Genomic DNA, 14,802 nt, shown 5'->3' on the forward strand with positions numbered 1-14,802 from the left:
GATATATTCCTTTTTATTAGAGAGATTCTTCCATTCCACACCACAGAAAAATCTTGGCAATAGGAGAACAGATCTGTGGTTGTCACATTAAGTCAAACATAGTCAAGGGGTCTGCTGCTGTGAGGAATTTGATCAGAAAAATCAATCAGACAGCTTATACATAAATAAAATAGAGGTTTCTGCTCCTCAAATAAAGTCTTTCCTTCACGTAAATGTATTTTCCTTCCATAATTCTTAATTCAGATGTAAACATACAGCATCAGCCTTCTAACAAGCACAAGATGCTAAGTGATGAAGCTTAGTGAATAGGTTGGGTGAATGCTTCTGCACCTGTGCAAGAAGATGTTTCCAATCTTAGAGCCCAGCTATTGCCAGCTTTAACAACTGCATGTTTATTTTGAGATGCTCTAGGCAAATTATAGGCTATATTGACCATCTTAGCATGCATTGTGAGTCTTGCCATGTGCTGAGATTGTTGTGAGACTTTGATTATGTGGACTTGGAATTTCAACCTCACAAAAACAATAAAATGGCAAATTTTGAGTGTTTGTTTAATGTGCTTTAAGTGTCTTTGAATCAATAATTTATTTGTTAAATTACCAGGAGGTTGGTAAATGCCCACAATGATTTACCCAGGATAGTGCAATGTTTTATACTGAGACATTTGTAATGCAAAGAGAGGAAAAAGGTAAGGGCAAATGCATTCCTAAATAGGGAAACTACTGAATTTTTACAGCCAAAACCAGAAGATGTATAATCAGGGCAGAAGCAATGTTGAATTTCCCTATCACCTTTCTACAAATAGAAGCTAATAAAAAACTACATTAATTAGAGTGATCCATGCAGCAGAACAGAAACCTCTCCATGCTTTGAATAATCATCAAAAGTACTGTCCCCTTTGTGCTAGAAGCAGGACTATTGTTCTGTCATTAACCTCCTATAGAGGTAGCTGGAGAGCTGCCAGTTAGAGAGAACATTTTCTCATCACCAGGTGTTAAGTCAGCATTCTGTAGACAACATGAAAGAGAGCAAGAACCATAGATTGCTTGACCAGGCATTGAAAGCCTGAGTTACGCAGCTCTCTCATTATATGGCTACTTTTCTCTTACATTCCTTTGCAGTATATGATGGACTTCTAGAAGAATAAAACCACCCTCGTGACTCTCCAGGGACAGAAGCTCTCCTAGGAAAAAAGACATAGAAGTACTGGCTGTTCATACGGTCCAGTCCACCTGGGTACTAGAGCCAGCTGGCACAGACAAGAAAATGGAACAAGCCTGCCAAAAAAGCAATTCTTCTGCAGCAGAAGTGCTAAAAGGCATTTGATGGGAGCCATGGACTGAGGGGAAGCTTGCTTTTTGCCCTGCTTATCAAGCAGGTCTAATTATGCTGAAAGTGTTACTTCATACTTTCACAGATACTTTCCCTCTTACCTAAACAACAAACCAGTTCTAACAACAGATAAGAGTTGAAAAGCAATATTCGGCTCTGTCAGTTTGCTCACTTTTTTGGAGAATATTTGTTACAGGGGTGTTATTTTAGCTTGGATGTTTCTGAAGAATGTATTTGATTTGGCATTTTCTAGTTCAAAAAATTCCAGATTCCACTGCAGCAATCTTACCTCTAAACTGTGCTATTTAGCTCAAGCACTGGAAATTGGGCAAATTTGATATTGCTACACAGTGTCCAAATGGGGATGAAAAAGGAGGCTTTTACTATTTTACTGGTGTTACAAATGCTTTTGACCCATCTCATTCATTGATATCACCTCATATATGATTGCAGAGAAAAATGTTACCTTTAAGTGACTGCATAACTTTTGAGTATAATGGAGACATGGGACGGATTTATCTAATTCTTCTGGACATAGCCGAGGGTCCAATTAAATCACTTGAACAGCTCCCTCAGGCATAATGTGAAAGTCAGTGGTGTTACTCTGCATATACAGGTCTAGTTTGCTAACCTTCGCTCATCTGTTTTGTATTTCTCTTCATATTGGTATTACTGGCAAACTGCTAAAGTCAGAATCATCTCTCATGACAGCTGAGAATGTGTACACCTCTGACATGGCCCTTATAGACTGTTATGATATAATACAGATCCCAGAAGATCTCAACACCTTCAGCAGCATGGTTGAGAGTGAAAGCATTAACGTTTATCATCTAGCCTGTTACCGTCAAACTGTGCCTCCAGCTATGCAAGTATCAGGACAGTTCAGTAGCATTTACATCAGGCAGTTTTGTGAGGTCTTTGTGTGTGTTCTCAAGCAGTGTAGAATATAAAGAAAGGCTGATAATGCTAGGGGTATCTGTGCTGAGACACAGGATCACACCATATGAAACAAATAAGGTCAAGTACACACATTGATATCTTCTCAACTGAAACCTTATTACAGAAATTTTCTAAAAATAAGAGATGTACATTAGGTTCAGACTCTAGCTAGTCCTGGGTTGCAGGACTAGCTTCTGTACCAATTTTGAATGTCTTATCTCTTCGATTCTTGTGGTTTTCATTGATTAATTTTCATCAATGCCGCAGAAACACTGCAAAATTATGTCCTTTACACGGACAATTTACAATTTAAAGATGATACTAGATATCATTGCAAAATTGTCATCACTCACTGGGTGGAAGCCTGAAAAGGGAGACTCTTACTTTCGCGCATTGATTTCTCTCCCTTTTTCTCCTACTCTCAGTAAACTAAGATTCACTGAGTATTTACATTCAGAGATGCAGTAAAATTATTTGTCAAGACTCCTAATGTAGCTGTTAAGTGTATTTCTCTGCTGTTTATGAAGTACCTTTAGTGAAAACTTAGCTTTTACATGTCATTGCCTTTGGAATTGGCAATGGGTGGAAAGGTGGAAAGCTAAGAGATCACCACTGTCAGAGGCAAAAAAGCTGTTCTTTTGTATAGCAGATGTAGTCCTAAAAACATGTAGTTGCCTGGCAGGGAAGAAACATTCAAATAACCAGCAGGACTTTGTGTGTACTTTAATTAATTGGAAAGGCTTGATTTCTTGTCCTGCAGAAAAGCCATCTTGTTCATACTCCCATCTGCAGTGTACATATGCAATAAGAAAATCAAATTGTTGATGATATAAATACTATCCATTTATGCTGATTTCTAGTTGTTTAACAAATATCTGATAGAAACATATCTAGCAGATGCTCTGCTGTTCCAGCTTTGTTCATCTCTCGAGACAGACAGCTACTTCGCAGAGAAAAATATCCTAGTGATTTGTGGCTGCTGAGATACAGGATCATAACACTATGTTAATCTTGACATGAATTAAACCTTGATATTTCACTAGAAAATATTAAAAAAATCCTATACCTTTGACTCCATTATAAAAAAATTGGTTTTCACAGGTCACACTTTTGATCTTGAGTACACTCTATGTTCATATCTGAGACATGTAACAAACAGACTTTCATTCTGTGAGGTGCAAGGTCACAGGGATTTTTAGTTGATAAATGCTCTGTTTTGATGCTTTGAGTTCTTAACTCTGTTGCTTTGTCTCTAATCCACCTTTGAATCTGGGCTACTGGAGAAAAATGCTGCTGTTTCTGTACTGGGAAGGTCAGACAAACAGATTAGCATGAGAGAAAGTATTGGTAATCTCTTGATTTTTCTATTTCACGATTTATCATGTAATGGGAAATATTACAACTAATATTTTAACATTTTAATGGGACTAAAAAAGCAAGTAGCTCAGATGAAACACTTAAAGTGGCTATCACATATTCTCTTTTTTTTTTTTTTTAACCAGGGAAGCGTTTAGTGATTTCATTTGGTACAACTTTGCATTCAGTGGATCAAGTCCTGCATATTTGAACAAGTGCATTAGTTAAGAAATCTTTACAGCCAAATTCCTGACTGACAGTTTTCCCCTCTCTCCATTTTAAAGCACTTTGGTGCCGTAGTTCTTCTGACGGTTTCTGTGTGCTGGTAATTACCCTGATTAAAAACCCATTTGAGAGTTTCTAAGGTGACAGCTTAAAGTTTTAATGCTCCCTGTGATTTGCAAGAAGGAATGCACACCATTCTCAAAACACATGAGCAGTTATTTAATAATGTGGCCAACCCAAGTATCAAAATGTAAGAATGCCAAAGAAGGAATTTGTGCTCTCCAAATATTTGTGGCAAAAAGAGAATGTTTAATGTCAGTAAAGAAAATTCACCTTTGTCATCTTAACAGTTGCAAAATGATGAGTAGAAACATACTCAATACACATATATTAGAAACTGTATTCTTTTTATCCCTGCCACCTGAATGATTTTAGAACACAGAATGACAAGAAACATCAGATTATATTTATGTAGTTCAAATTCTCATAGGCCTAGACCTGCAGGAGTTACTTCTGTACATTAGAACAGACCAAAGGTTTGTTATAATTTTATCATAGATTTATAGTCATTTAGAGGGTGTCTAGAAGGAAGAATTTTGATAGAGTGCATATTATGAATATAAACTTTCCCATCTCTGTCATTTCTGAGCCCAGTCTCAGTCTTGCTTCTCAGTATACCTCACTCTGGGATGCTTGAACTCTCCTGTAGTACAGAAATCTCTAATACTGTTGTTTGACTCTTCATTTTCTGGTGGCTTAAAGGTAGCATATGCTGCTAAAATGATAGAAGGAAAACACTTTTGATTGCTTAACTACTGAGAACATACTAAGGTTATCCATTTATATGGGGTACTGAAATCAAGCTGGGAAACCTGAAAGGAAGATTGACAAGTAAGTTGTTTATCTTAAGCGGGATGAAATGCATCTTGGTAAACACTTTTTTATGATGTGTTTTCAAATGGACTACAATATTTAGAGAACAGTGTTATACTAATTAGGAAATTGCCCGCATAATAAAAAGAGATGTTAAATTAAAGGGAAAAAAAGGGAAAAATTGCAATATTATAGGACCATAGTAGTACTGGGAAGATAGGAGTGATGACAACCTATGAAACAGATTTTATTCCTTACCTTTCTTTCATGTTTTTTTTTAACAGAGCAAGAGATTGAAATGTATCAAGATATCTACCCAAATAGAGTATACTGGTCACCTTTGAGAAGACTTCTTTCCATTAGCCAACCTTAATTTGCAGATAATCAAGACTAAACAAGGAATGAATAAAATTTTTTTTTCTACAGCTAGGCTGGTACAGCTTCTTGTTTTACTGTAATTCTTATCTCTGTCTCATTTGGAGAAAGCAAAACAAATGTCATCTTTAAATTTCTCTGCCTATTTTGTCTGCAGGGACTTAATATTTACTGGTTTGCCCCGTTGTTTCCTTTTCACTATCTTCCTTCTTTGATTTGCCTGCCATGATAAACTTTTGTACATGAGATTAAGGGCTTCATTAATTGCAAAAGAGCAATCCAAAACATCCTATTGGATGTACCTTTTTCTACTTTTTTGGATCAGAACTGTCCAAGAACTCTGCTTATTGTCGTTCAAACTCTACCTAAAATAAATTTTAAAAGTCAAAAGTTGCTGACACAATCTCTTTCCTAGTAATGAGGAGGACTGCTCTGGATCTTGGTGACAAACTATGTAAATTCATTCTCTTCACATTCCAACAGGAAAAATAAATAAATAGATAGGTAAGAGAAGGGAGTAAAAGGTAATGGCAATTCACCAAATCAATGACTAATAACAAACATGACAGCAGCATTTTAAAAGACTGATGTCTTTTCTAAATAACATTCTAAAAATCAATTTATCAGAAAGCTGTACTTCAGGAAAGGAAACACTCCTTTTGCTTTGTACATAGGGAACATGCTACCTTTCATATGTTTCTATCACATAAATCAATCCTCAACAATATAAACTTCTGCCACTTGTACTACCTGCAGTCCTATAGAAAAGAATTGCTAGCTATGATTAACTATTCAAATTTAAAGTACTGAAGGCTTATTATACATAAAATATAAATTTGTGTTAGCATAAAATTCTATCACATCCAACTGATACAGAAAATTACTTGTGTGCAAAAATCAGTTGTACCTTAGTAAGTGGTTTCTAAATGTTGTAGAGCAATAAGAAAGAGAATTTTCCCTGCCAGTTCCACTGTGGCCATCTACAACATAATATTCAACAAATGATATCCATAGAAGTTCACACTCAACAAGTGAAAAAAGGAACTCTGGAAACTTAAAGTCAAGTTTGGACAAATCTTATTTCTGACCTTGCAAAAGAATTTTGCATGGCAAAATGTATAAGAAAATTTCATTCCTAGCTGCTGGTAAGAGAAAAAGGGTATTACTTTTTTTTCATTTAGGATGCAGTTACATGCAAGTAAATCTAATTTCAGGCACAATCTCTAATAATAATAATAATAATAATGGCCCATCTTCGCGAACGAAGATTTGGGGAAAGGTCTTTTACCTTTCCAGCCTGCGCAATGGATTTTTTAGGTGAGACACAGCCTGCGCTGAACTGAGCCCACCCTTTAATCCTAAGGTTCATCTGCCGGGGCCAAGCAAGCTTGGACAATGGCAGTGAGGTCCTCAGGACGTAGGTTTGTTTAGAGTGTCCTTCTCATAGATGGATGGCCACACAGGGCTAACGACCTCCATCAGGCCAGGAGACCGGGATTTGAACCCGTGGTCGCAGCAGCGAAAGTCCTGCACGCTAACCACTAGGCCACCAGGGGTCCCATGTCTCAGATTGTCTCTCCAGTACCCAAACACAAAGATGAAGTTGCTAAACAGTCTTCAGAAAAACCACAAGCACAAATGAAGACAGGAATCACAGGGTAAAAGAAAGAAAAGCATAATCCAAATAGATGTACAATTAATCACATGAGTTTACAGAGTTTAGGTCACTTCTTCAAGGATACTACTAATCTCCAACATAGTCTTTATGCACTAGACTTCGTGTCCCTCAAACCCCCAACTATGAATGCCACCATTAACAATAATCCTAAAGGACAGGTATGTTTGAAAAGATCCCTCTGAGTTGTTGGGAGTTACTGGGTTAATGCTCAGCCCATGGGCACTGGGCTAGGACTAGACAAGGGTTGGGAGGGAGATAAAAGCTGGCACTGCAGTTGCAGCAGGGTGGCAAGAAGGGTCTCAAAGGAAAGTGTATTCCGAACGTGAAATGACAGACGAGAATTTGTTCTTCTGGTCCATGGGCTTGTTGTCATCCTGATAATTACCATAAAGCTAGGGGATGGCTTTGTCTCAGCCTGTCTCAAACACCTACAGCCATGAAAAAAGGTCTATGGCAGCCTATGAATTCTCATTGAAGTCAATTTATAACCTTAATTTTCTAAACTAAGTATAAATCAGACGTCTCAGAAGATATAAGGTCCTAGAGTACTTACTCTGATACAACGAAAAAAAACCCCAAACAACAGAGAGACTGCCAAATGTAGTTGGAAAATTCAATTTCATCCATCTTAACAACCTTACCATCCTTAAATCTTATGTTGTTTAGTAAAATTACATAATTTCCTCTAGGGGCACTGGAAAAGAAGTCTGATCAAAGAGTTTCCTTCCTTCATATCTATCTTCTTTCCTCAGGCAAAAGTGTTGGTTATCTTCATCAGAATGTGGGTATTATTTGTAGCACATGATACCTGTTGTCAGTGGGTGACAAGAGTTACACAAAAAAATTAATGGAAGGATTTGAGATACAGAAGGATACACTTTAATGTACATATACAATGAGAGAGAAAATATTGAAGGGAAGACAATATAAAGCTTTGGTAAAGCCTGAATTATGCAGCCAGTGTCAGATGCAGGGTTGCAGCTAACTATGCTGAAAGTAAACTATATTCAGGTTACAAGCACTCAATAAACAAGCCCTTTTCTATCCTACAGACCACACCCATTTTTACAAACAACTGAGTAGACTTCCAAAACCAGATGAGTTTTTTTCTTTTAATCTCTTTCTCCATTCTATCTATCTGATATTTAGTCTTTTTACCTTAATCAACATTGTTGTGGCAGCATGAGACATTTGTACCACATTGATTTCCCATAGCACCGAAGTGTCACATTAGCTAAAAGTGAAGAAGCTAATAGGATGAAAATAATAATCAGAATAATAATGGAGGAATTATGAACCCAGTTACATAGAAGAGATTGAAATATTATGTTTGGGTTCTTGTGCTACTATAAACTTTGAGATCAAAACACAAATGGATGTTAAGTTCAAAGGCATCGTATCAAGTCATCCACTTATTGACAAAAACAGCATCCTTAAACGCGTTAGTGTATGAAGTAAGTGTAGGAACAAAGCAAACTACTGTTTACTATCAACTGAATCTCCTAATGCTCTGCATGATCTTTTTCTTCCAGTGCTGCTGTTCTTTCATCAAGCTTGCACAGATGTCTTTATTATCCAACTATTTACACTGCAATATTAGCTTGAAAACTGGCTTAAAGTTAGAAAAGCCTGGACACCAATAAAGAACTGTCAAAATGCAACCTCATGGAACCTACTAGGCAAACGCTAGAGAGCAACCTCCATCTTGACAGGTGTAATGATGGCCACATGCTACTGTTCCTATTATGAGGGCAACGTTTTACAGAGGTGAATGTTTTGTGAGACACTGGATTATTATCTTACTTATTGGCTCAGAGCTACTCAAGTGTGTGTGTGTATGTGTGTGTGCGTGGAAGGGACAGATCAAATTTCGTGGAGGTGAGGTGGTGCCCTGTTCCATATCCCAGCCCCTTCAAGCCTCCTGAGACAGAATTGGATCAATTGTGAGTCAAAAGCAGCCCAGGAGCACTCCCCCACATCACATTCCCTGGAGCCCCTAACCCAGCCCCAGAATGGCTGGCACACCAGGAGCACTGGCCCATGCCTTGCCCCAGAGCCCCAGAATGGCCAGTGGGCCAGAAGTCCTGCCTGGGGGGGTGGTCACAGGGGGGCCAGAGCAGATAAAAATAAAGGCATGTGGTCTTCATGTGTTTGGACCTTACCATCTGGACACAGGGAAGCTGGAATTGCATGGTACTCAGGGTGGTAGCTATAATTCTCTCTTTTTCACTCTCTTTCTTTACTTCTTCTTCTCTTAATCTCCTTTCTTGATATTTTGAGTAGAGCTGGATGGGTTGGATTTTGCTAAGTTGGATGGGTTAGTATGTGCTAAGTCAATACTTTGTGTAATGCTTAATTTTGGTTGAATATTGCCCTTTAAACTTTTGCCAAGTTATCTTACGTTCCAAAATTTGTCAGTAAAAGCGTGTTGTTTTACCTCCTGAGCAAACATGTGTGGCACCTTCTCCCTTGTGCCCTCTCAAGGTATAAAAGAACTGAAGGCCTTTTTAATAAATCTGAAGAATTTTTGGACCCTTGTATATTTTAAAGAAAAACCTCTTTGATGAGCTCATAACTTGAAGCCTGGGGTCTTACATGTTCTAATATAAAAGTTTTTCAACAGTTGTGTCAACATGGATTCTTGTGTCACAAGAATCAGTCAGAGTTAATACACCTGAACTCATCTGTTCAAGAGTGTCAAACAGAGAGCAGTTGCATTATAATGTGCCTGTGCTTAGTTTGAAGATTAGAACTGATGAATTTACGGTCAAAGTAACATTAATTAGCCAGCATGCACAGGGCCAAAATTTCTATTTACTCTTAAGAAAAGAGGTTCAGTATTTCTTGATTACATTAATAAGTACTACGATGACTTTTGCCTATGCTTTTCTTGATTGCTCATTGATATTAATTTAAATAATTCCATATATACATTAATCTAAATAGCCAATGATAATATTATAAATATGGGGGAGTACTGAGAAAAATCAATGCATCATCTATTTATGTGTGCTGTCCTCCATGACTGTATAAGAACAAGTCAATCAGAGTTTTATTTCCTATATTATACGTGCAGTATCCAAGAAGTTGTTAAACCATATTTTGTAATATATTTCTTTCCTAATAATGTTTAACATTTTATTGCTTTTTCACAATTGTCAGATACTAAACTGATGCTTTTATGGAGCTGAGATTCATAAGACTGTGATCTCAGTCCTGACTGGTAACGGCCAGCTCTGAAACCATCATTTTACATATGAAAATAAGTCTTATTTTTGTTTGATGGTATTATATGTCCATCTACACTAAGCTTAATTTTTCATTTTATTACACACTGAGTTATAAAGTCTGTCATTCTGTGATAATGGTCCACATCTATACTATTCTGAAATTGTCATGAACAAACTTAATCATTTAAAGATTTATTCTCCTTTCCAGGTAATTTGCAAGAAAATGGAGTCAGGCACAATTTAAATCAACATTCTTTGAACAAAAATATCCACAGTATTGTGGCAAGAGCATAAAATTAAAACAACAAGAGAAGGAATGCTCTGAATATTCTTCCAGAATCCAGTAGTTTACCATTTGAGGACTGTTGCAATTAGAGGTGAAGATTTTGTATTCAGGAGTTCAAGACGGATTTTTCTTCCATTAATTTGTTTGCTTTCCAAATTAATGTAAATTTTCACAATCCACAGACTTCCTTAAAAATCCCAGAGCACTTTTCCACGTTTGAGGAAAGTTTTTTTAAAAAAAATATATTAAAATTGCTCAAATTTTGCCTTTCTGCCTGTGAGCAAAGAATATTTTTCTTGTTTTTACTTTTGGTCTTGCCACTTCAAGTGATGCATTGATATAATAAATCCTTTGTAGTTTTCCCTAGTGCTAATCCAAACTGGTTTTTGGAGAGTTAAATTAAATCACAATCTGTCCTGTTCCTGTGGAAAGCTTTTATTTCAATACTTTGTGTTTTGATATAAATCCATATGTTTCAGGGTAATGATAATAGTCCTTGTAATAGTATAATTTGGCATCGTATTGATATTCACTTATTGTAAGAAACTTAGACAGTCAGTATTAAACTCCAGTGCATGTCTTAGGCAATATGACAGAGCATGGCACAGAGACATGCATGTGGGAACCATTGTAGTAAGGAATTTCATTTCAATAAGCTAATCACAGAAGTTCAGAAAAAGCATATTAACCCCAGAATTTTTCTCTCAGCTCCTGGTATCTTCAAGGCTGACGAAAACAACATGCAAAGGGATGTAAATATTAGGGTAAATTGAAGATATAATTAATCATACCTGACATGAAAAAATAAAGAAAAGTTAAACAACCCTCATAGGATTTAACTCTGCAGCTGAATTCTACTTTCTGATTCTATGATCAAGTGATTCTGTCATGCTTTCTGTAATTATTATTTATTACCACTGTGTCAGAAAAAAAAGTATTGAACACTGATAAATTTGTAACCTTGTTGGTTGATATCTTAGTATAAATAATAGCTTCCAGAGTAAAAGAACTGGGTGTGATTGTCCTGAAATTGTCTACTGTAGACAGTACAGGCAAAATGGAGCCTTGATATATACTCTGTTCTTAGGCCTCCTGGAGTATTCACTTAGTGAGAGGGAAATACATGAGAAATAGTACTGAAATGGACTCAATTGACCTTGGCAACAGGCACACTAATGGCTCTGAGAGCGGAGAGCAGGGTAGGCTACTTAATCCTCAGTGTCAGAAAGCAATTAAATCTGCTAATTACAAAATTATGAGTGCAAATGCTCAAAGGCAAGCAAAAACTGTAATGATTAACCATTTTGCAAAGAAATTCTTCCTTCTCTCTCCAACTGTTCCTGGGTATTCCCAAAAGATAACATTTTCACACAGGAGTAACTTCAGATAACTTAATGTCGTGCTAAATGACAATGATAGCCTTTGCTTGTTCCTTGGGGATGGTACATTTATGATCCCCAAGTGTCAGGCTGTGAGACTGGACACTGCGTTTAACACAGTCATAACCATTATAGTAACAAAATTTATCATAGGAGCTACCACTCAGAGGTAGAGCAAATTCTACTCTTACTTTTCAAAGATGCAGAGGGATACTGCAATAGCACAGGACCCTATAGTGTCAGACTAAATGTTTGTGGTTTTCCACCTAAAAAAAGGAGATCATTTTTGCCGGAAAGTTTATGCCATATTCTATACAACAACAACTAGAGAAGAACTAAACCCTAGGAATCTTTTTTGACATCTTTTCCTAAGCTTTAAGAACTCAGAATACTGAATTGAGCATATGAAGTGGTTATTGTAAAAGTCCAGTGCACAAGAAAAAAAACTAGATTATTTATATGGAAGTTAAGCTGTAAGTGTCAAAGCAAAATCACCAGAACAAACTTAGATGCATTCTTTCCAACTAATGCTGTTCCCTAGCATATTTATTATCCTCTAATACATCATATCAGCATGCTTCTGGAATGAGGAAAAAGAAGGTCTGCCCTAGAAACATTTGATGAGCCTTTCATTAGTTTCTACTTTGCTGGGGACCACCCATGAAGTCAGAGACACAGCATCAAGGAAAACCACAAAGGAACACAACTGAAGAATAGTCCCTGCATGTATGTCAGCCTGTCACTTGGCTTGCAGATTCCTTGGAAGCCTATGCTTTTTGGGTTAAAATGAAGTAAAATTAAATTTCCTGAGTTTTACCAATTTTTTTTTTTCCAACTAGAAGCATAATCAGTTTTTCAATAATTAAAGGTCAAACCAGCTGAAATAATTTTACAAGTAAAGAATGCTAAACTACCGTGGTTTGATTATCTCATTGAAATTCATCTGCTGTATTCCTTGTGTCTGGTAGTTTGGCAATGTTGAGAGTCTGCAGGACTTGGCGTGCAGATGAGTGAAATTTCACTATATGAAGCACAATTTTAAAAGAAATCCTTCATTATCTCTACTGTGAAATATACTGTCAGTTTCAGCATTTTTATTTTTTATATTTGTTTCAAAATTTTTGGAACAGTGCATTCTCTGCAGATTTACCAGATGAAGAAAAAGACTACAATGAAGTACCATTTTTCATGACACTTAAGCCTCTATTACTCACTGGTGTCCACCACAGCTGGCGCTCAGCACACATCTATTCTCTGTAGCATATCTTTGCAGTAAAGTTTGAAACACAAAGTTCAAGTGGGCATGTTATCTCCGGTTTTCAAAGATACTTAGATATGTATTACACTTAAAAATATGTGTCAATAATCCTGTGAGACAAGATTGTAAAAATTAGAATATTTTAATGAGAATTTGTGCTTCCTTTTCTTCTGCCAATCCACTTTTACTTCAGGGTTTTTTTCAAGTTTTGTGTCAGGAGGAAGGGAAGAGTATGCAAACTCTAAAATGGCTTTGCAAAGGATTTAAAGAGTCCTAGGTGCTTGTGATCATAAATATTGAATGAAAAGCATAACTTCATGACATTGTTTTTTGATTTTTAATGTAAGTGCTTGATTGCTTTTTGAAAAATATGGCTATAATCATTACTGCTAGGAGCATATATCATAGAATGGACTGGGTTGGAAGGGACCTTAAAGATCATCTATTTCCAACTCCACTGCCATGAACAGAGATACCTTTCACCAGACCAGGTTGCTCAGAGCTCCACCCAGCCTGGCCTTAAACACTTCTAGGGATGGGGCACCCACAACATCTGTATCCAATAAATCATGCATGTAAAGCTAATAGCATGCAGTGTGTTTTAGAGTCATATGAAAAGTCCTTGTGTTTCATTTTTACCTTAAAACCAGTTCTCTACCAACTATAAGTTTCTATAGGACTTACTCTTTGCTCAAGTCTTGAGTAACTTCTAACTCTTCAGTGGTACAACAAAGCATCTTATTCCTCTTCTTCACATGCATCACGGAGTTTCGTACAATAGTAGCAGATGCAAAGACCCAAGATTCATTATTATTATCTGTACTTAAAAATGATGCAGCTTTATTGACGATTTCATAACTTTGATAGTGTTAGGGAATATTTTTTTTCCATGCTAAAAAGTGACACTTCATTACACAATTAAGTGACACATTAAAGAAGGTTAGGAATAATTGATAAAAACAAAATTTTTAATTTAACATTTTAAAATTACGTGCTTTGGGAATTTAATGGTTTTGTTTAACTAGATGAGTTTATTATGGGAGATACACAATTTTTAAGTGGACTATCTCAGAAAAAAATCCCTACAGAATATTTAACAACTCCTAATATTTTTTCTGTACATGTATCTAGTATTTGAAAAGTATCTAGATACATAATTCTCAGTTACAATGTTCGACTGTCTTGTTTCTGCACTGAAACAGAGAGCTGCACTGACGTGGTTCTCTATAGCATTTTGAAGAATGCAAAATAGAGGGAGCAAAAGTACTTTTCAAGAAAAACCTCAACCTTCTAGCTTCTGCCACTCTAGCCTCACTTACGATGTTCCTGCAAAAAGTGTTAGCATACTCAGTGGATTGAAAACTTCTAAAATTGGCTGGAAATACGTTATAATCCTGTTCCAAATTTAGTGGAAAATGGGAGCACTGGAGAGATTGTCCAGACTGAATTCAATGAAGGTCTTTCACAGTTAGGGGGTCGAACCTTGGCAACATACTGCATCTCTCAAAGAGAGAGAGAAAGAAAATAGATTTTTATTCTCTGAATGCTTAGATGATAAAGAAATTCAGTATATATGAAATGAGCTCCTAAAAGTATTTTGTCCTATGAGCCAGTAGAACTCCATAGAAGTTTTTGTTGCTACGCAGTGAGGTGCCATAACAATGTATATTGTCTTTCAGTTTAGTATGTGTTCTTTCTCTCAATGTGAAATATTACGAGAAAGCAGTTGGCTCATTTTATCTGAGCAATCCTGCAGTTACCTTCTGATTCTCATTTTAGTGGCTATGCAGAGAAGATGCCATTTAAAACTTTAATTGCCAGAGAGGGTTGTGAAATATTTGATGAGATTTACTGCTTTCCTTTTGTGATGT

The 14,802-nt window shown here is 36.5% G+C and overlaps 1 long non-coding RNA gene across 1 annotated transcript in view; it reads right to left on the minus strand.

The window, feature by feature from the left end:
- The window catches only part of LOC113963282, a 69,458-nt gene extending 55,812 nt beyond the window's left edge, over window positions 1-13,646 (minus strand). Inside the window, exon 1 of the long non-coding RNA XR_003532707.1 lies at window positions 13,616-13,646. This is a non-coding gene — a long non-coding RNA (uncharacterized LOC113963282). The remainder of the gene's footprint in view (window positions 1-13,615) is intronic.
- Between the last annotated feature and the right edge of the window lie 1,156 nt (window positions 13,647-14,802).

The sequence above is a fragment of the Neopelma chrysocephalum genome, unplaced genomic scaffold, assembly GCF_003984885.1.
Source record: "Neopelma chrysocephalum unplaced genomic scaffold, ASM398488v2 Primary Assembly neopelma1_24, whole genome shotgun sequence".
Classification (NCBI taxonomy): domain Eukaryota; kingdom Metazoa; phylum Chordata; class Aves; order Passeriformes; family Pipridae; genus Neopelma; species Neopelma chrysocephalum.